This window comes from Mustela erminea, chromosome 8, assembly GCF_009829155.1.
Source record: "Mustela erminea isolate mMusErm1 chromosome 8, mMusErm1.Pri, whole genome shotgun sequence".
In the NCBI taxonomy this organism is placed as follows: Eukaryota; Metazoa; Chordata; class Mammalia; order Carnivora; family Mustelidae; genus Mustela; species Mustela erminea.
Genome location: NC_045621.1, coordinates 76,398,750 through 76,422,338, shown reverse-complemented (window position 1 = coordinate 76,422,338; position 23,589 = coordinate 76,398,750). Strand labels below are relative to the sequence as shown.

General features: G+C 36.4%; 1 long non-coding RNA gene across 3 annotated transcripts in view; it reads left to right on the top strand.

Moving 5' to 3' along the window:
- LOC116597858 overlaps positions 1–23,589 on the top strand; it is a 60,619-nt gene that overhangs the window by 8,344 nt on the left and 28,686 nt on the right. The window contains exon 3 of one of the 3 annotated variants that reach the window (XR_004288814.1): positions 17,849–17,996. The exons of 1 other annotated variant lie outside the window; for it this stretch is intronic. This is a non-coding gene — a long non-coding RNA (uncharacterized LOC116597858). Of the gene's footprint in view, positions 1–1,034; positions 1,658–17,848; positions 17,997–23,589 lie in introns of those variants that run through there. One more of the 3 variants, XR_004288816.1, reaches the window with a different exon arrangement.

The following is a 23,589-nucleotide window of genomic DNA, read 5'->3' as shown; positions in this document are numbered from 1 at the left end:
CTGGATTAACTATATAAAACTGTCCTGTAGAAGGAACTGAACTCCTGTAGGAGAAGGAACAGTCTGTGTTCATTCACTTACTCATTCACTGAACGAACAATTTGCAGCACCTTTGTTTTGCTAGATGTGTATTAGTGTTAATTTTCCTCAGCAAATAGACTCTGAGTTATGAAATCCTCTTGCACAGAAGCTCTGTGAGTGAGACCATGACATTCTCCTGCACAGGGCTCATCTTCTAACGTGTCAGGACCACCTTACTTCCACCAATAGTTCCATGACTTTAGCAAGACCTATTAGCTCAGGGTTATTTCTCAGATTCAGGCTCATTAACCCTATTTGTTTTCTACCAACAATATTTTTACTACTACTAACTTTCTCCCTACCTCCATCTTGATCTACATAAGATAGTTCAGTTTCAATTTCTCTCCAAAGTTAAATGTCCCAAGAGAAAATGCTATATCTTTTTTATTAGCAGCAATGGGGTATGAGGCATGGGCCAATAATAAAAAGAGATCACAACTCAAAATATTCCCTCCCCCCAAACCTCAAAAATCAATTATACTTGTAGTGTAAAGCAATCTAGGTCCCGAAGCTTACAGTTTTTCCCCGATTTTAACTAAAACTCCATTTGTGTTCTTGAAAGTCCTTTGCTGTGTAAATGACAGATTCCATTTCATAAAGTTTGCCCACAAGTTGGTTTTAGTTGTTAAAATTAGTTGTTAAACTTACCAAAAATTATTGACTTTGAGACAAGATTAGGTTTTGATTTCTTTAAAAGGGCCAAATTGGCAGTTTTTCATTGGCATCACTTTCCAGACAATAATAAACTCCCATGCTATTTAAGTCTGCTTCAAAAATGGAATGCTATATACAAGTATGTGTTTATCAGTGTGGGAAGAGATTTTGCTTATTCTGAGAGTCTAGAACCAGTTGAAACTACACTAGAATGTTGTTGGGATGTCTATCAGCATTTCACCATCTCTCAATCACCCTGTGTTTTTCTGTCTAAAACAGAATATATTTTCATCTCTTAGATCTTGAAGATTTAACTTAGAATCACTTCACTGGCTCTGTGAAGAAGCGAAACAAAGCTGTATTCAGCTTTTCATTATGTTTCAATTAATTATGATCCTTGGAACAATTTGGGCACAAGAATTTCAACTGTCAAATTTGCCTTCTGGGATGCTTTTCTTCCACAGATTAGTGTTTCTCAAAAGCATCCCATAAAAATAATGACCCTGACATTCTTGACAAACAAAGCATCTCCTTTTTCTTTCAACAGTTCTCTTTGAGCTAGGAGATAGAATTTTACATCTATAATTACATAGCAAACTCTATTTCAAAAACACTTTTAAAAACTGGCATTCTGTGTCCTGCAGATGATGAAACTCAGGCTCTGTTTTTGAGGAACATATACTTTGTGAATGATTAAAAAAAAATCACAGAAACTTGGCTGATGGCCAGATATAACTGATGAATTTTTAGGCAGTTATTAAAATGTTTGCCTTTCAAAGCAGTTCTTTGGAAAAGGAAGCCATGCCCCCTTGGAACCACCTATCAAACTTATTCTATTATTTGCTGCCATAGCTGTCATTAATAACATGTGAGAGGAGCTTCATCTCTATATAAACAGCTGGAAAATCAAAAGATAGTATTCCTTCACCAGATGTTTTTTTGAATATGTGTGTGCAAAGCTCTGTACTGTGTCTCATATAGGTAGAAAATATGAGACATGACTTCCTCAAGGATTTTATAAGTAAATAAGGAAGAAGAGACATTTATATAATTGATTATATCATAAGGAAGAAAGATTAATTTTATTTTAATGTAGAAAACAGAAGTATAATCTTAACATAAGAAGAATCCTTGGTCTTCATTGTCATTTCACTGGGTTGCTTTACAATGTACCATACTTCTTGTCATTCCCAGCACCTCCCGCAAATGAATACAGGCACAGATGCTTAAGATGTTCTTTTCTCATAGTATAAGCTTCAGAATTTACACACAGCTACCTTGGCTGAGGGTTTTTCCATACTAAGCATAAAATAAATTCTACAGCTCAAATACAAATCTTGTGCCTCATTTTTCTCCAAGTGTTGCATATATTTGGTGTCATTTAATCTTAACAGCAGGGCATCAGTAGAGATTGATTTATTAAAAGAGTCTGCTGAGAGGTACACAGGCTGTTATCCAATATTTCACATATCCCATTAATTATGAGGCTGGCATTAGAAGCTGGTTTTCCAAAAGCTCTGCCCAAAGAAATTCTTTATTGGGTTTATTGATAGTTTATAATAATAATTATCAATCCCAGTTATCCCAGAATAGCTAACCTTACTACAGAAGTGGCCCTTCTCAACTCTTTCAATAATCATAAAAAAACAAACAACAAACAACAACAACAAAACCCAGAGTGAGGAGAGTTTAGAACTACACAGTATCAGGAGACAGTCACTGCTTCACATCCTCAGACTTCTAGCCACCCCACCATGAGTAATGACTGGATGCCCTCAGGACCCTCTTCCAATCCATGAACTAGGAACACAGAGCTGATATAGGAGAAGCCATTGATGTGTACAATTTAGGTCCATAGCCCTGGATTCCAGTTCTACTTTTCTGATATCTTATTTCGGGTGTGTGGGGGTGCCCCATGGATTATACCACTTTACCCAAGTAGTTAACTGATAAAGTGCACTTTTGCTTCTAACTCTGAACCTACCCCCTTTTCAGATCTCATCTTTCTTTTTTTTTCCATGTTCAGATGTCCCATTACTTCCTCCTCCTGATGCTTCACCTTACTACAGGCAGTTATAAAACAGGCTGGGTTAGGAGTGGTGCCGACAGAGAAAGAATAGTAAATACTCTAGCACAAGTGCTCTTTCAGATTTTACTTTTCACATCCTATGTTCACTTCTGACTGTGAAGGCAGCCGTGTCCTTGGTATATCAATCAACCAAAAACAATACATCAAAGCTCTACTCATGTTCCAGGAACTGTCTAGCACATCATCTCTTTATGTCTAGAGAAAACATCTACTGAATCTCTTCCTATACTTTAACATTTAGCTATCCTTCTCCCTTGATAATAGTGCTCTGATTTTTATAGTCTTCTACTTTGAAATACAGAAATATCTACCTAGGAAAAAAATGGAAAAAATTCATTTAAAGCAGGCTTACATTTTCACAAAATATAAGTATTCATAAAATACCCAAGCTATTAACTATGCTGATACCTTTTATGGATTTATACAACTATGTTTTCTTCAAGGTATCATAAAGAACAGTAATGAATAAGATCTCAAATTCTCAACTAAACATTAAATGAATACATATTCAAAGTAAGAACTGGTACAAGGATATTTGTTTTAAAAGAAAGTCCAAGTCCCAGAAAATTATGTTAATAATACCAAAGCATTTATAATAAAAATCTTATTCAACATGTTTTCACTAAGGAAAAAACCCAGACAGTAAATAGAATAAGCAGTAGCATCATGCCTCATTTACCTCCAAAGTTAAAATTGTAGATGACTTCCCCACGAGCCAGTAATTTATTTCCAAGTCACGTCTGTTCTTATAGACTTCATTATACCCAATGATTCTTCACTGCACTGAATCTAGACATTTTCCAAAATTCTACATCAAACAGTAAAATAAAAGCCAAAATTGAGAAAAGCTGAGTTTGGTGCTTATAATTCTTACTCCATTTTTTCAGGCGAATTTTGTTTTTAATTAAGTATGAGTAGATTCTTCTAATGACAATGTTGGTAATGACTTCTCCAAAAGAAAAATAAAGCTGTTTGATGTATTGGGATTGGGTCTACGTTCTCTAATCCTTTAGTTCTTATTCTTTTGAAACATTGCTTCTAATGAATGGAGTTATTTCTCATTGAAAATTCAGATCTGTTGTAACATAAATGCCATTGGCAGTTATCTGTGAAATGTTTTGAAGGATAGAGTTGGTCTTTACTCCTTAAATCAGACTCTCTTCATTATTCCAAAAAGCCAAACTCAAGATTTCCTACATCCTTAAATGCCACTGTTTTACCACCTCTTAGATTTGGCTCAATAAACTTTTTTCCCAAGATTTCTCTAACTTCAGGGAATTAGAGAAAAGGGTGAGGAACAAAGAAAAAGTCACTGAAAACACAGGTGTTTCAGCATAGGCCAGTTCTTTTCTGTCATTTTGCAAAGAATGTGCTAATGATATTTCTACTATTAATATTTCCTTAGGTTACAATATTATAATGATTTATGGGGCAAGAACAGGATTTATAGGATTCTATTAATTCAGTCCCCAGTACCATGCCAACAATGGCACTTAACAGATGCTTGTAGGTCATACTTTCTATAACTCAATGGAGCCAAACATCATGAATCAGGAGAGTAACAAGCAAATTCCATCTGAATTTGTTGTTTCTTTTTTTACATAAGTAAATACTGAATTCCAGAGTTTTGGATGCGGCATGACCTCACACAGACTCCAAGTCTCCCATTCTAAGATGCCCCCATCTTAAAGCCATGTGTGCTGAAAAATATTTTTACCCCTGTATCAGTGGAGTGTGCTGCCATCCCACTGCTATCTTCTTCTTTGACCATTCTCTCTTTTCTCTTTAATTAATTATCGTGTTTAGAGAATGCTGTTAGTAATGCTAATGTATTCAGTGTTTTCGAACTCCTAATAGTCTTGCCCATACAACATTGTAATTACTTACAGTGTTCTACCTGGGCTGTGTGGACTTGATCTCCACAACTAGATGGGAAGTGCTTTAAAGGCAGAGCCTATGTCTTATCATTTTATCATCCCCAGAGTGCTTGCCGCATTGTTGGACACCCAGGAAAACAAATAATGTCTGCCAAGCTTCCCAGATCCTACAGAACTCCAGACCTCTCCAGCATGATGTCCTCCTGTGTTCTGCCACTGTAGAGATCTCATCCCTGAGATGTTCTTTTTTTATTTTTGTTTCCTTGCTACCTGGTGAAATACCCTGTCCTCAGACTCCAGGTTGATATGTAGTTTTTTGAACAGTATTTCTTTGTGATTATGTTTTTTGTTTTTTGTTTTTATCAGCAGACAACTGAAGATAAGACTCTGCCTCTTTAAACTGATGATAAACAAGGATTATGGCAAATCAGTATTCAAAAATCTGGAGACATGTGGAATTTTGAAATTCCTAAAATTACATAAAGTAGGTGGCCAAGTACTCCAACTGGGCATCAGGATAGGGTTAGTCCCCACATCATGATCATTCAGCACATTTCTTCTTGTAGTTATTTCCTTTCGGCTTCAGAGGAAGCTGTTATAGCAAATGTTGATCACAAATGAAAAAGGTCATGCTGATCTTCAAAAGTACAAAATATACTGTAGAAAAGAAAAAGACCAGGTGAAATGTTGTTTTAAAAAATGGAGCTACTATGTTTGACAGACCTACAGATAGAAAACAGAACTCTGGAAATAGCATAGGAGACATAGGGGAAAAGGGCCCCAGTGTTTTTAAAGAGCTGATGAACTAAGCAAATCAAAAAGAGTAATTACTAGAAATGAGTTGACAATAATGGCGAAAACTTGAATTTTTTAGAAATATCGTATCTCAAACATCAGTCAGACTATGAATTGATCTTAACCTCATGATCGAAAACATGATGTCAAGTGTGTGAGTAGCAAAGCAGAGCAAGTTAGAATGAGGGAAATAAATTGTAAAAGTTGATCATCTTTTTGTAATATTTGTATTTTCAGTGAAAGCACAATCTTTAAGGGTCTCTGGAAGAAGGCTGATCTTTAAAATTTTTTTCTTTTAATATTGAATTAGATAAGTGTATTTCTTTAAAATTTTTACATTCTGGGGCGCCTGGGTAGCTCAGAGGGTTAAGCGTCTGCCTTTGGCTCAGGTCATGATCTCAGGGTCCTAGGATCAAGTCCTATATCAGGCTCTCTGCTCAGTGGGGATCCTGCTTCCCCCTCTCTCTCTGCCTGCCTCTGTCTACTTGTGATCTCTCTCACTCTGTCAAAGAAATAAATAAAATCTTCAAAAAAAATTTTTTTTTACATTCCATCCAAGAGAATAGAGTTCGAATCCAGACTGTGAATAGCTTATGGAAGTGGTAGGACTGATTTGTGATTTGCAATTATTAGCCTATAGAATTCTTCAGGTTTTGTGAAAAATCAAGTTTCTTAATTTTAACATTTGATCTCACCATATGTGTTTCCTTGGTAAATTCAAAGATTTATGCCAGGATAATTAGGATTTCATGATACAGGATCACTAGTCATCATAGTGAACTTTAGTTCACTATGGTCCATTAGATCTTACTAGCTGCATAAACTTGAGTAAATTACTTTCCTATGCATAATTTTCTCATCAGTAAATTAAGTTACTAGTAGTTTCTATCCTGTATGATTGTCATAAGGATTCAATAAAAGAAAACATGCAAAGTACTAAGTATGGATCTACTGTAAAGCAAGTATTCGATTGATATTATTTTTATTCCAGTGGTAATATGGGTACCTAATCTTAAGCCATGACTTACAGAAAATGTCTTGGGGAAAATTTCAAAATCCAGTACTTAGTACTAGGGAGCCATTACTTTCAGAGGTTCTGTCTATGACATATACATCTTAGAAATTTGAGCCTTGGGTTATGGACATTGGGGAGGGTTTGTGCTATGGTGAGTGCTGTGAAATGTGTAAGCCTGACAATTCACAGACCTGTACCCCTGGGGAAAATAATACATTATATGTTAATAAAAATAATTAATAAAAAAAGAATCAGACCTCTCAAGATCATCAAAAAAGAAAAAAAAAAGAAAGAAAAAATTTGATCCTTAACAAAATGCAGTAGTGGATTTTCATAGATAAAAATGTACATATTAAAATGTTGATTTTCATTAGGGAATTTTCAAGCTTTATAATATTTTGCTTATAGTGTATTTCTGGGCAAATTAGTTTTTTTTATATGTCTCAGAGCTTACCATGATTTTGGTAACATAACTCTTAACATAATACTCTAATGATCTGATGTCTTTCATCACCAGATCTATTGTTTCTTTCATACTAATTTTAACATTCACCAAACAAGTTGTATAAAATTCATAATTCTTCCTCTTAAATGACATTATTTTCAACATTAATTAAAAGTTAAATATGCATAAAATATAATGTTGGGGAAGAAAGGGTTGGTAGAATGAAGAGATAAAAGAACATTAGACTGAGTTTTTTTGTTTTTGTTTTTGTTTTTTACATAGGCTCCATGCCCAGTGTGGAGCTCAACTTGGGGCTTAAACTCATAACCCTGAGATAAAGACCTGAGCTGAGATCAAGAATCAGACACTTAACCAGCTAAGCCACCCAGGTGCCCCTAGTCTGAATTTTTACAGTTCGGATTATAGCCTTGGCTTTGCCCATGAATAAATTGTGTGCATTTGGCATATTTAATTATATAATGATATTAACAACCAAACTTTATTCAGTCTTTAGTCTTTATGTGCCAGATACACTTCTAGGCTCTTTATGTTTATTTGCTTTATTCAGTTCTTACAGAAATCTGTTTTCAAGATCTGTGAAGGGCCTGAGATTTTACTCTACTTGGACATTAATATGTTAGCCTGCCACAATTACGTGGATGTTGGCAGAAGACGCAAGACTCCTGAGTCACAGATGAAGGTCTTTATTGCCCACATAAATATTAATAGCCAGAATATCAGCATTTGCTTCAGTTCTCTGAGGGCCAAGCAATGCCTACACACATTAGAGGGTCATAGTGCAGGAGAAGAATCCTGAAATAAGGGAACGCAAATCTTGTATGGTGGGAAGGAAGTATACCTGCCGAGAGACACTTCTTTATTTTGCTGGATCATAAGCAGACTTGCTCTTTGCCCTGAGCCGGACAATAGTAGAACCTTCAAGGCTGTCGTCTGTATAAACATTTTTGAAACAGTAGTCCAGAACAAAGGTACTCAATATGTCCGCTTAAAAGATAGGCAGAATCACAAGAAACCTACCAATACCTGTGAGTAGATACTATAAAAACTGATTTCACAGATGCAGAAACAAAAGATCTAAGAGGCGAAGTAATGTTCCCAAGGCTTGTATGATTGTCAAACCCAGACAACTGATTTCAAGAGCCTGGGATCTTCACTAGTGTCATCACTAGTATTCTCTTGAATGCCAACATTATTATTCAAATACATAACAACATGTAAATATAAGTTCTAGGTGCCATCATCCCTGCAGCTCAGCTTCCTCATCTATAAGTGGCCACAGGGCCAGGGCAGAGAGGTCTGAGTGAAAGGCTCTCTTGGCGTTCCTTGCAAATCTAATATGCTATGATTCTAAGATTTACCTCTTACCCTGAAGGAACAGCATGTGTGAATGTGATGCAGACTAGAAACACTGAGAGGAAAATAAGAGCATCTATTTCATTGTAAGCGTATATTTTAACAATTTTTTTTATCAGGACCTTACATTCCTTAATTAAGTTTTATGAGATTCTTGGGAAAAATGAGTGTTACATTACTACTTATGGTATTTTGGGCCTTTCTAATTATAGTTCATGGCTAGAGTAAGCAGATACTTTATTTTCCAACTACCCTTATCATAAAACTTCCTTTTTCTATAATATGAGTGGGAATATTATCTAAAGATAAAATGAGGGCCGTCTTCAAGCTGCTCATGCCTGGCATGTTACCAAGGAAGCATGTCCTGGATAGAGCATTACCAAAGAAGGGAAGGAAAAGCAAAGAAACTGTAATAACATTAGTGAGATAGTCAGGCTGTGAATCTTCTTCACATCCAGAGGAGCTCAGAAGATGTTTTCTTGAGTTGGAATCTGGCTTTAAAACTATATTTAGATATGGACTGACAATCTGACCCAGAACATACTATCAGACACTTTATCTTATCATCACTTGTGGGTCATATGCTGCCTGGAGCCTTTTGAAGCCTCATTTTCTTGCCAGAGAAATACAAGAGCAGCCCTGTACCTCTTTTACAAGTTGTTGTAATGAAAGGAGTCTCTTTTTGAGCCTCCTCTTCTTTCATCTGCCCACTTTCTCCAGGGTGTCTCATCTACTCTCAGAGCTTCAAAGGCCATTTGTATGCTAATAAACCCCAAATCTCTAAATACGGTTTAAAATGCTCTCTGAGCTCCTGACTTACACAATCAACTTTGTGTTTGACATCTCTGCTTGAATATATCAAGGATATTTCAAATTCACCTTGTCAAAAATGGAATGAATGCACTATCACCACTCTGCAAAGCCACTTCTTCTCCTTAAATATTCTCTAGGTTTCTAAGCCAAAACCTAGGCATCTTTTACTTCACTGCCCATGTCTAGTTAATCATTAAATCCTGTTAATACTCCTTCCTAGATTTCTCCATTTCCACTGAAAACATCTTTGTAGAAATTGCTATTAATTTTTATCTTGACCATTGTATAATTCTCGAATCGGTCTCTTGAAGCTTGAATTACCTATATAAAATGTATGTCTGACCATGTTAGCCTTCTGCATAAAACCACTCAATGGCTTCCCAACTGCCTACTAGATAAATGTTTGAAGTCCTAATATAATATACAAAGTCTCCATATTTTGGCCTCCCCTCACCTCTCCAGGATATTGTCTGAGTATCTTTATTCTAGACATACTAGTCTATTATTAGATCCTTACACCAAGCTCTCTTTTCCCAGCTCTCACAGATTGTCCTCCTGCATTGGACATCATTTCCATTATAAAATGATTAATCATACTTACCCTATTCAGCATAACAAATCACATACTTAGAGACTCTTCTCTGTTCCCCAGAATGCTATAGTGTTCGACAGTGCCTGGAGCTTCCTTTTATCATTAATACCAGGTTTCATTTTATAGTAATGAACAGTGACCATGCTTGAATCTCCAAATCTGGCCTTGAACATGGTACTTAGTAGGAATACAATAAATTCTTATGAATGAATGAATGAAAAAATAAAAGATCTTCCCAGGTGCGTTTTTGTGAACAGGAATTTTGCCAGGCATCCCTGAAGCAGCACTCAGCCTACTGGCATTAAAGGTCTGGCGTTAAGTTCTATACCTCTTTCCTAATATGTGGATTGTAGAGCTTAGACAATTTTTTCGATTAGATCTCAAATTACCTGCCCTTATTTATTAGAAAAATCAAGATTTAATAGCTAAGTTAAGATAGTTCAGAATTAGTCTTCAAAATAATTTAAAAAAATAGGCATTGTCAGATTTTTCTTTTTCTTCTTCTTTTTTTAAAGATTTTATTTATTTGACAGAGATCACAAGTAGGCAGAAAGGCAGGCAGAGGTGGAAGGGAAGCAGAGAGCCCTGTGCAGAGCTCATGCAGAGCTCGATCCCAGGACCCTGGGATCATGACCTGAGCCAAAGGCAGAGACTTAACCCACTGAGCTACACCCAGTAGGGTGCCCCCAGATTTTTCATGCACGTACTTTACATACTCTGTCTTCTTCTGTGTTTAAGAATTGAAATTTTATAAAATGTAAAAGTATTTTAAAAATTGTCACAATCCTCCTTTTTATCCTCAGGTTAAAAAGTCTTAGGTGAATAGCAAGATTATTTTTTCCCCATCAAATAGGAATTTAAAGCAGGATGTATAACCACATTCCCTTGCCATCAAATTTAGTCAGTGTCTTAAATGCCATCAAGTATATCATCAAAGTATATTTTGGATTAACTAGAGACAGAAAGGAAGTGATGTTTTCCAGATCATGACAAATTTAAATTATAGGATTCCAAAGCAAAATTTATGAAAGGTCTCCTTTCTACTCTTTTAACCCACCAATTCTAAAGATATTTCAGTGTTTGGTGGGGGGGGAGGGGTAGGTGCTATTCTTGGAGGTCCTAAGTATTTCAGTGACTACTGGGGCAAGTAGTAGATCTAGGTTTTCTTCAGCTGAGGGGAAAGTGGGTAAAATAGGGGAAGAAGAAAACTGGGTCATACACTTTCTTTTTTCTTCTATACCACTTATCACAAACTATGTTGTTTTTGTGAGCCAATGATAAGTAACTATGAAATGTCTGAGGAACCTTGGGCCCTTCATGCCAACAACAATAAAATACGTAAATGATTGCAAAGTTACATTAAGAGATAAGGAGTTCTGACTCCTCCCTTTACCCAGTCAACAAAGCAACATGATTATAATTAGAGTGAGCTTACATCCAGATTTGCTCAGGATAATCTTCATTTGGCCGGCTATCCTGAGCTAATTATTAATAGTGACCTCTTCACTCTGAAAAAGTGTCTTTGGGGTATATACTATATTATATGATTATTTTAAGTATAATAGACAGTTAACATAACACCAACTAAATAGGTTTTTTCTTTTCTTTTTTTTAAGATTTTATTTATTTATTTGTCAGAGAGAGAGAGAACAAGCAGAGGGAGAACCAGGCTCCCCACCAAGCAAGGAGCTTGATATGGGACTGGATCCCAGAACCCTGGGATCATGACTTAAGCTGAAAGCAGACACTTAACTGTCTGAGCCACCCAGGTGTCCCTTTCTTCTTCTTCTTCTTCTTCTTTTTTTTTTTGAGAGACTACTATATGCCCGCTGTGATGACTCTCTTTTTCATCTGCAATGTAACTTATTTTTTACACTAAGTAAAAAATTTATTTATTACAATAATAAAACCAGTAGGTAGACAATATCAGTCTTTTGAAAGACAGGAAATTTATTGTGTAGAAATACTAAGGTGTTGCCCTAGGCCACACAACAAATACATGACAGCTACGATTTAAACACTTTCTGGGCAACTGGAAAACTCTTCTCTTTCATTTACATTATGTTCAGGTTCAAAGTTGAGCCTAAAAACACACTCCTTCCTTACCCCCATAAATAAATAAAACACACAGACAGAAGCAACAAGCACTCCAAAGTGACTAGATGCAAGACAATCTAATTTACTTCTGGGTAATGAGGTGTGACTGACTTAACCACAGACTTGGATAGATTTATAAATTCTAGCACAGCTCCATTGTCCTGGATATGTTTTCAGACCACTGTATATACATCCTGGGGGCTCCCTTGAATAAGAAAAAACTACAAGGGAACTTTCACTATGTGCTTCTCACTTGCTTTGTGGCTCTGGAAACAGAACGGAACCCCTCCCCTCCGTGCTGCCCACTGCTACCAGTCTTTCCCACACCCCAGATATGAAGAAAGATAATAAGGCCTCAAATAGAATTTTCCTGATTGTGAGTCATGGCTTACTCAGCCTTTGTTACAGAGAACCTGGAAGCCTTTGAAATACACTGTTGATTTTGGCAGTCTTAACTCCCGGTGCTGTTATCAAGAAACAAGTTACACGACTAATTTGCTTGAGAAATTGCCTCTGTAATGAGTATATTAAGAACAGCCTCTGCTAAAGGGGCTAGTGTTTAATATATGGTTTTTAATGCTTAAAATTATGAATACGTATTCATTTTCTTGAACAGTGCTTCACAGATTATAGTTCCTAATAAATATCTGTTATATTGAATTAAATTAAAATACCAATGATGGCTAACATTATTATGGGGGTATTTAAAATGAACACAGACAGGCATTATATTAAGAGCTTTATGGATATTATCTCTTCTCTCTCTCTCCCTCATTCTCCCTGTCTCTCTTTCATAGATATAATATGTGTATTTTTGTGCATGTCTGATGCATAATAAACACTTAAATATACAATTAAATTTAATTAAACAAATTTCATATACATCAGCATATCTTTCTTAACTAGTTATTGCTTTTGATATGTACTTCAGAGAGGTAATTTTTAAAACAAATTAGTAATATGTATTATATAATTATCAAGAAAAATACATCATTATATTCACTGAAATTAGAGTAGACAGTATGTATTATTATATAACACTGTAGTATAAATATTGTGTAATCCTTATCTGCAAAACATGAATAATAATGTTACCTAATTATTAGGGCTGCCAAACAAATAAAATTAGATAATGCATGTGAAATACAGTTTTTGGCATATTTCATATTCCCTATAGATGAAGGACTCCCACTTCATACTCACTACAAAGACACACTACAATGAGTCTTTGGATATAGGTAACTACCTATTTTGTTTAGGGAAAAATCTCATACAGTATCATGTGTTAAAGGCACTGTTTAGAAATATATACACTAGTTCTATTGTAAATATTGTTATATAGTTATTAATATTTAAACTTAAAATATTATCTTTAAAGTTGACCTGGGAAGGCAAATTTTGTAGTCTATGATTTTCCAAAGAGAGATTCTGATTTTTCTTGAAAGAAAACTTTTGTCTTTTTTTTTTTAATGTTCTTTGAACCAAAACAGTAGAAAAGTAGGTAAAGTAGCAAAGTTCTCTCCCTCCGTCTAAAGACTACAATTCTTGCTGTTCCAGGGTAGTTCTTGAGTGATCTTAGAGGCAGGCCATGCTTCTTGATTGTGATTGGTTCAGGAACACAGGCCTAAGCCAATCAGCAAACAGTGCTCACTCCCCAGTAGAATTTGTTCAAAAGCAAAGAGGTGATCTAATTTAGGTCAAGACCCAATGAAATTTTCTGTAGGCTTTGGAAAGGGAATTTCCTTGTTCTTACAAAAAATGCTGAAACAGTAGAGTTCTTTTTTCTTGGATATTTTTCATACAGACTAAAGGAGAAAAATGGCCGCAGTCATCTTGCTACTGTTGGAAGATTAGGTAGAGACACAGAGATAACACCTAAGAAAGATGCAGAAAAATAGAGTTGGAGAAATTGGGTTAAGCTAACCTAAGACCTGAATATTGGGACTTCTACAGTCAGTGACTTTTCTCAAAGTGTGTTCAGCCCAGAAGCAGCAGCCTCACCCGGAAACTTACTAGAAATGCAAATTCTAGAGCCCCATGTCAGACCTCTGGAATCAGAAACGTGAAGTGGGGCTCAGCAATCCCTGTTTTAAGAAGCCCTCAGGTGATTTCCAATGCAGGCTAGAGCTCCAGAGTACTGGTTTGAGCCAGTGTGAGTGACATTTTCTGTTAGTTGGAGTCAAAAATTTATTAAATCTAACATTTAGACTTGTAAATATATACCAGTCATATGCATATTGAACAAGATTGCTTGGAAGTATACTTGAGTTGATTAATCATGAATTAAAAAGAAAAGTTCAAACAAGGAAGTCATGGTATAATAGAAATGGAAGATTGCCTTCTTTGAAGCTAATAGTTAAACTCAAAAGGCTTTGGACCCAGACTGGCTGGATCTATATCCTGGTTCCAGTATTTATTAACTGTTTGACCAAGAGAAAACTACTCTAACATATAGAGAATTGTACCTCTGTACAATTCTTCTGTAACATATAGAGAATTGTACCATTCTTTTGAGTGTTAAATGAATTAATAAAGGAAGAGCAATTAGAACTTTTTCCTAACAAAACTAAGCACTCAGTAAATGTCAGCAGCTAGTATTGTTCTCACCATCAACAGGCAAAATACCACATCAGAGAAGGGCTAAGAAACAAACTGTACCTGACTAAACTGACCACATCAATATTCTTCCAATAATATGGAATTGGTGCCAGATTGCTCTTATGTTGGCATATGGATTCAAAATCAATAATTTTATTATGAAATTTATATCTCATGGGGATAACACTGTTATTGTTCATCAAAAATTCCTCTTAAAAATAACTCTCAGAATTTAATTGAATGTTATTTCTAATTTATTCACCATATATTAACAGCCCAATGGTTAATATTTTGTTATGTGAAATACACATACATACCCCTCTCTTGTAAAGCTAGAAAAAAATTAGAGGATTATAGACCCGTTGCAGTGTTTGTCTTTGGGTAATGGAATATTGTTTATATTTTTCTTTTCCTTCATCTTCTATTAAAAATATACTTGTGTTATTATTTAATGGAAGATGAAAAACACTGCCTAAACGCACATATAAAAAATACTTTTGGGTTGCCTGGGTGGCTCAGTGTAGCATCCAACTCTTGATTTCAGCTTGGGTCATGATCTCAGAGTCATGGGATCAAGCCCCAAGTTAGGCCCTGCACTGGGTATGGAGCCTGCTTAAGATTCTCTCTTTCCCTCTATTTCCCCCTTTCACCCACCCTTTAAAAAAAATAAGAATCTTCAAAAAAATCACTCTTAAGTGAATACAGAGGTCCAATCTCAGGGTGCTTGTGATATAATGGCCAATCAGCATTTAGTTCCCTAATTGTGGATTTTTTTTTTTCCCCTATAGCCATATTGGGTCAGAGTTCATTGCCTGAGTTCAGTGCCAACTCATGTCTTCATGATCTCAGGCTTCAGGGTAGAAAATCAGCCACGGATACTTTAGGGCAGGGCGTAAGTACCAAACCTACAGCTAGGGTGTAGATGTTAATCAACTAGTCTTTTCTGTATAAGAGTCCTGGGGCCATCAGATGGGAAATACACAGTAAGGCACTTGACCAAAGAATTAAGGTTACATACCTCAAGGTGAATTTTGAGCCAGAAACCAGCTTAAAGTCTTTCTGTCACACTTTGATTCATCAAAAGCAAATTCTCCTGGCTTGATTTAGCAGTGTTGCTAAGTCAACCATGGTACAAAACTGTCAACTAGGACTCTAGAAAAAAGCAATTTACAGCCAAAGTAATGGAACACACATTCTAATCACTTTTTAGTATCATTGAATTTGCAACCATTCATTTTCCTCCCAAGCTTCTGTCTCCGTCTCAGACTGAACAGAGGCGGCAAAGCATGGCAGCCAACACAGCAGGGCTGTTATGAACTGGACTCTATAATCAGAGAGTTCTAGGTCCAAATCCCATTCTGCCACTAAAGAGCTGTGAGCTGGTAGATACCTAAACCTCTCAAAATTACCTCCTCAGACTGTTATAAGGGCAAACTGAAATAATGCACACACAGTGCTTAACTCAATAGGGACTGCAGAGGAAACAGTCAGTAAAGTCTATACCTAATATCTAATAATATCGATTGTTCTCCCTCTTCATCTTTTCCTCTGTTTTCCTTGCTATTACAATATATGGATCTAAGCAGCAAATGCTATTGAGGTAAAACCTTCCAAAAATATGTGCTTTCTTATTCCCATAATGTAAAGAGAAACAAAAATAAAAATGTGTATCATAGTTTTCAGATTGTGAGATTTTAGTGATTTCAGAAATTCTGCGTTCCAACAGGACAAAGAGCTGAAAGGAAATCAGTGTATTTGGCAAAGTTTTCTGGTGGCCTACCGCTCAGGCCTTCTGTGGGCAAACTGGCACCACAAGGAAAGAATACTTTGACTGATTGCCAGATGTGAGGGCACAGTGCTCGGCAGCCCCCCCAGTGTAATAGTGAAACTCCTAGGAGCTACCAAATCCTTGCTTTCCCTCTGACACACAAGATTCAAGTTGACTTGGAGCTCTAGTTATCTCATCTCAAAATGTAAAGGGAACACCCTGGGCAAGTGGTCTGGCCAAGTTCAGGTTCTCCTCTCTCTATCCTTGAAGTCTGTATCTAAAGCAGGTCAATGTCAGTGTTCCCTTGGACCGCAAAAGGAGCAAGTCACCTAAGGTCCCTACAAGCTTTGGGCAGCTAGGGTCAGACCAGACATCATACGTCCTCTCCGGACCTTACTGTACCTCATTTCTCTCTTCCCTTTGTCTGACCCTTAGCCTCTCAACTGTGCAAACCCAGGAAAGGGGAAGTCTCGGCCTCATTGTCAGATACCATCTTATTTCCTATATTCAGAACCTCCAAAGGGAAATGTAGCATTGATGGGCAATAATGTAGTATATATTATTGAAAGAGAAACCTTAAAAACGAAGTCATTTCTTTTTTTTTTTTTAAGATTTTATTTATTTATTTAACAGATCACAAGTAGGCAGAGAGGCAGGAAGAGAGAGGGGAGGAAGCAGGCTCCCTGCTGAGCAGAGAGCCTGATGTGGCTCCACCTAGAACCCTGAGATCATGACCTGAGCTGAAGGCAGAGGCTTTAACCTACTGAGCCAACCAGGTGCCCCAAAACTAAGTCGTTTCTTATGAAAAAGGAGACAGAAGAGATTTTCAGAAAACAAATTACTTTCCACAATGTCATTATGTTCCTTCTTCACTAGGCTCATTTGAAGGGTAAGTAAGTAACGCCGTGAAGCCAGTGTTGGAAATACATTAAGTCATAGAACTGAAAGGGTGTAAACAAATGATGTGCATCTATTAAAAAATCTCTTGGGTTACAAAGGACAGTACTTTAAAGGTTAATCAGGATAATTTACTAATTAGGGTCTTCTTTCACCTGTCAGAATACTTTGCCATACACTATACCAAATGTCTAAGACTATGAATTATCACTGCATCTGTTCTGTGATCTGGAGAATATCAAGGTTCTCAGATTCTTTTTGTCAGTGAGATAAAAATGTAAAATTCTGGGTTTCTTGTGAGGTTTAAAAAAAGAAAAAGTATATTCACTTCCTATTCAGGTTCTGTTTTCTTAAAAAAAAGTTAACAGTTGCCTTTACCCAGCCCTTACTTTTCCTTTATTGTTTGCTGCATTCTATTGTTAATTAGCCATAAGAATGTTCACTGGGGAAACATTTGATGAATTCATTTTTCAGAATAAAAATAACTTGGTACTATTAAAACTTGTATATAATCAGAGATTTGGAGTCTGTTAGATGTGCTAGGAGCTCTTAAACCTCTAATTCAATGCAGGATTAATTCTGAAATGTTCTTACACCAAAGAGCTAAAATTGTTTTTACGCAAGTTTTGAGAAATGCAGGGATTTGGCCATGATTAAAGCATCAAAGAAAAATAAGATAAATAAATTCTAAATACATTTACTGATTATAAAATTACTATACACCTAATCTCTTCCATTGAATCCTCCTCAAAGATTCACCAGGTTAGAGGGAAAATCACAAAGGAGAATTATTAAGGAAGAATTGTGGAAGTACATGAAAAAAAGGGCACATACACTGAAGTAAGAAGATGAGCATTTTGATAAGTGTTACTTCTAAAAAGGCAATTTACTTTTAAAAATATTTACCAAAAAAAATTTTTTTTAAATAAATAAATAAAAATATTTACAATTAACACAGTCCAAATCCATGCCATTGTTAGGATTTCAGCATGTCCTGGGTCAGGAGATCACAAAGCAAAGAGGGAAGGCTCTTCACACAGAGACACATCAACTCTAAGAACAACCATTTTTCAATTGTCAAGTCCCTGTGTACAGTTTCATGTTGTTATGAATTGAATTATGCCCCCTTCCAATTCATATATTGCAATCCCAATCTCTAGTACCTGGAACGTGACCTTATTTGGAAATAGGGTTGTTGCAGATTAATTCATTAAAATGAAGTCATACAGGACTAGGGTGGGTCCTTAATCAAATATGACTGGTGCCCTTATAAAAAAGGGGAATTTGGACACACAGACAAAAGAATAGCAAGTGAAGTTTGGAGTTACACTACCACCAGCCAAGGAACTACCAGAAGCTAGGAGGAAGGCTTAGAACAGTTCCTTCCCTAGGGCCTTCAGAGGGTGATGGCCCTGTTGACACCTTGATTTTAGCTTTAAGATGAGAAATAAGTTTCTTTTATTCGAAGCCATCTTGTTTGTTAGGACAGCTCCAGCCAACTAAGGTAAGTATCACATTTTTTCCTTACTCTTCCAAATTTTTCTTTCCCTTTCAAATAACACAAAGGTGTCAAGTCAAGTAAAGAATCATAAAGCAGAGGCAAGGCTATGCAGACTGTGCATTCACTCCACTTCCTTCACCCTCTCACCCTCCAGCATATCCAGATCTTTAGCCGTAATGGAGATGATTTCCACAAGTGAAACTGCTTGCTGCCTTTCTCAGCCCAGGCTTTCTTCAGAGGGAAAGAAAGCAGTCAGTCTTCTCTATGGGCCCCACTGGCTATCTGGCTATAGTAAGCACCTCTTTCATCATGACTTTTTCTGTCTTATTAGGTCAGTCATTTCAGAAGGAAATAGGCCACTTCCCCAAGCAACTGCCCCCACCTTTACCAAAAGGTCTGAAATTCTCTCAACAAAATAAGAATCTTTTCTCTTTACACATCAAATAAACTGTTCTCTCTCAGCGCGCATGCACACACACACACACACACACACACACACACACACACAAGCAAAATGGCCAGTGGCATCAGAGTGTGATTAGTGCTCTGACAGGATGTTGAAAAAGTGATATGTGAATAGGCTAGCACAAGTTTTTGAAGAATAGTGTGTTTGAAAGACAGATATATGGAAAGCTCTACATAAGTACAGGGGAAAAAACAGAAAGTAAAAGATAATTGTGTTGTACCTTCAAAAGAAGTACCTTCTGTTGCTTGTTGGTGGAGAATATTGAAACTTGGGGACACTCAGTATGTGTGCCCTCTAGTTGAGGTCTCAGAACTTTGACCAGAACTGCTACTGCAAATTGGCCAACTTTTGTAAAAACCTCTTTGTTTCTATTGCTCTCAGACACATTGTAAATTCATTAAATGGCCCAAGGCTTTGCCACTGATTCTCACTCTCTTGTAAGATTTGATAAGTGGAGTGTTTGGGGCCAAAACCTCTGTGCAAGATTCTAGGTTTGGGAGGAAATGTACTGGTGATTCATCCTCTTCTAAGGTGATAAAGTATTTTATTAGGTACCAGCAATCTGATGACCAGGTTACAGTGGAAGTCAGCCTCTGTTCTGAGCACATAGTGAAGGCAGATCTTTGGGAATGCCTTCAAACCCAAGGCCTCAAACAGACCTTTGACTCAGAATGAGAAACCTCTGGTCATGCTGTCTACTTGCTAGGACTGCTTTCTGCCTTGATCTTTATTTTTCTCCATTCTGGACATCTGGAAATACAGAATATGGCTGAGTGATACTGGGTTAAGTGAAAGACACCATAACATACAGAAATCAAGTCTACAGATAATCTAAAAAGCATATTCGGACAATGTTATGGGATTCTGTATTATTTTCTTTTCTCCCTGTAAAAATAATCCTTTCCATCTATTGAGAGATGGGCAGAGGATGAGGGGAAGAGAAGCATAAAGAATTTAAAAACTGGATGACCTGATCCTGAACAACTGAATGTATTGAAAAAGTAAGCATTTCAGAAAGCTTTTGTTTGGAAGAATAACATTAGTATTTAGCATTTTAGAGAACATCAAGATTTCTCTGCTTTAAACTACTTCCTGGTTTCAAGTTAGTTATCAATGTGAAGTAGAAACCTGAAACAATTTAAAGTATGCATTACAAAATATAATACTTTTTAATAATATGAATATCTTCCAAAAATTAAAGTAAAATAGTGTTTCCCAGTTCCACTTTTTAAAAAAATAGTGTGTTCCTATTGAAACAATGTCTCCCCTTCCACCTCTAAAAATTACTTAAAAGCCTTTGGCAAGATCAAGAAGGTCAGTCCTATGATTTCGGGCATTGTGGAACACATATCCCATTATTTCTACTGAAAATAACACACTCCATTCTGAAACTCCACTCAATACATTTTTAAAATAAACTTTTGAATTTATTTTACAACAACTTTAAAAAAAAATTGCAAAGATAGTACAGGGAGTTACACATACCCCGCAGCCACTTTTCCCTGCTAGTAACATCTCACGTTAGTATGGCTCCTTTGTTACAATTAATGAACCAATATTAACACATCTTTATTAACTGAAGTTTATACATTTTTATTCAGATTTCTTTAATTTTTACCTAACGTCCTTTTTCTTTCTGTTCCAGGAACTCATACAAGATACTGTATTTCAGTCATTCTATCTCCTTAGACCCATCTTGACCATGATAGTGTCTCAGACTTGTTTTTGATAACATGTATAGTTTTGAGGAGTGCTGGTCAGAAATTTTGTAGAATGTCCCTCAATTGGGAATTGACTGATGTTTTTCTTATGATTAAACTGTGTTTATATGTTTTTTTGGAAGGAAGACTGCTGAGGAAAAAAGTATTGTTTTCATCACATCATATCAAGGGTGTATGCGATTGGGGTCCCTGGGTGGTACATTCAGTCGTGTCCGATTCTTGGTTTTGGCTCAGATCATGATCTCAGGGTCTTGAGATCAAAGCCCACAAAGGACTCTGAGCTCCACAGGGAGTCTGCTTGAAATTCTTTCCTTCTACCCCTGCCCCTTGATCCCTCTCTCTCTCTTTCTCTCTCTCAAATAAATAAACACATCTTAAAAAAATAAAGAGTATATGCTATCAACATGACAGTAGGTTGAAATCACTGTTGTAGTTAAGACTCATCACCCAGCTGATATGGATTTGTCAGGTTTCTCCACTGTGATGCTACTTTCTTCTGCCCCCCCCCCCCCCGCCTTTCTATCTTGTTCGCTGGAAAGATGCTCTCTGCATAGCCCACAGGTAGGGAGTTTTGCTCTACCTTCTTGAGCGCAGAGTAATGACCAAAATTATTTGGAGTTTCTCTGCAATAGAGATTGGTTTTTTCTCCCTCATTTGTTTATTTATTCAATCATTTCTTTGCATCAGTATAGACTTGTGGAAATTTATCTTACAGTTTGGATTATAATCCAACCCTAATTTTTTTTTTTTTTTTTTTTTTTTTTGCTCAAATTGTTCTAGTTTTTAATCACTGGGAATTCTTTCAATTGGGTCCTGTGTCCCTTTGACATACCTCTATCATTGTGCATTGTTTTGTTTTCTCAGCCCTTCCTTACTTTCTGGCACTGCAAGGTGCTCTAGCCTTATCTTATATATTTCTAGTCCTAGAATCAGACATTACCCCAAGCTCTCATTCCTTTTATTGGTGAATGGTATGAGAAACCAAGGTCTGGGTATTTGGTCTCCAGCCTGGAGTGTCCTTGTTTTGGGCCCTCTCAGTTGACTGAGCAAGGAGACATCTCTTTGTAAATAATATCCCATGTATGTACACATCTCTATAAATATTTGTACATGTAACCATCTGTAGTTATATTACACTAAACATGAGATCATACTGACATCTCCGACTCTAATCTATTACTACACAGATTATTCTAGCCCCTTCCCCTTGCTTGTCTGTAACCTCTCATTTCAACAGTGAGAAATCTGAGTTTGATGGGTCATTATCCATTTACTTCATTGTTCAATTTCAGTATACATATATAATGGTATTAAAATTTTTCACTTGTACCCCTGTGAGCAATAACTTCATCAACTAGAGTACAGGGCTTATGTATAGTTTCCTTTGCTTTTTTGGAGTCTTACAGTCCCCACTCATTTTCAAAGTACATAAGTCAGTAGCATTTCCTCTCACCCCATGCAGTGAGGTTGTTTGCAATACACATTGGTTGTGTTGTTACACATTTGTAATACAGTTACATTCTTTTGCCACATTGCACATTCTATCCCGAGATCCTTAGACCCCCTAAATGTCTTTCATTGGGATACATTATGGTTCACTCTCTATACTGTAAATATTGATGGATTTTGACAATTGTATTGTGACATGAATCTATTATAGTATCGTACAGAAGAGTTTCATCGCCCTAAAATATCCCTTGCAAATCGCCTGTTCAGTGCTCTCCTTCTCTCCCTTATCCTCTGGCAACGACTGATCTTTTTAGTTGTCTCTATAATTCTGCCTTTTTTAGAACTTCATAATTGAAATCTTTTAAGTATTTAGCCTTTCACACTGACTTCTTTGACATAACAATATGTATTTAAAATTCATCCCTGTTTTTTTGTTGCTTGATAGATTATTTCTTTTTATCGTTGAATAGCATTCCATTGTATGGATGTTATCACTGTTCATTTATGCATTCACCTATTGATTTCTTCCTTGGTTTCTTCCATTTTTGGGGTGGTTATGAGTAAAGCTGTTCTAGATAGTCACGTGCATATTTTTTGGTGGACATGCATTTTTTAATCAGTTGGGAAAATAGGACCAAAATCGCTGGATCATATGGTAAGACTATGTTTAGCTTTGTAAGAATCTGCCTTCTGAAATGGCCAAAACTTTCTGCATTTCTACCAGTGGTCAATAAGAGCCTGTTTTTCTACATCCTCAACAGCAGTACATTGTCATGTTTCATGTCTTTGGACAAGTCACTTTAATATGTGAGGCCTATTTCCTCATCTGCACTTAATGGCATGATTGTAGATAACTGAGAGTTTCTTCGAACACTCGGGTTTTATTCTTTGCTTCCTTTTACAGTCTCAGACACTGACCCACAGGCTCATTAACACAGTATTCTTTTCTTTGGCTACCTTTCCTCCTACCATTACCACACCAAATTTCCTTTGTTTAGTTGTTAGTACTCTTTCCAGACCACTCCTTTAAGTACAACATGTAATTTTCCTGGCTTTTATTATCTGCACATCATTTTCCTTTGTTAAATTGCTGTGTTTTCATTTTTTTCACATCAAATCTAATTAGAAAGAATTTTCTTTGTCTAAGAGTAATTAAATTTTATCAAGTCAAATTAAATTCAAGTCAGTGGCCTTATAGTTTACCTAAAAATTATTGAAGACCACTTGCTAAAATCTAAACTAAATTCTTTTCCATCCCTTCATGAGGAAGTCTTCATGAACAGAATTTAGGGTCTTGATCAATTTCAACTTTTAGACTACTTTCTTTCTAAGGGACAGATCTTAGATGCTAAGAAAT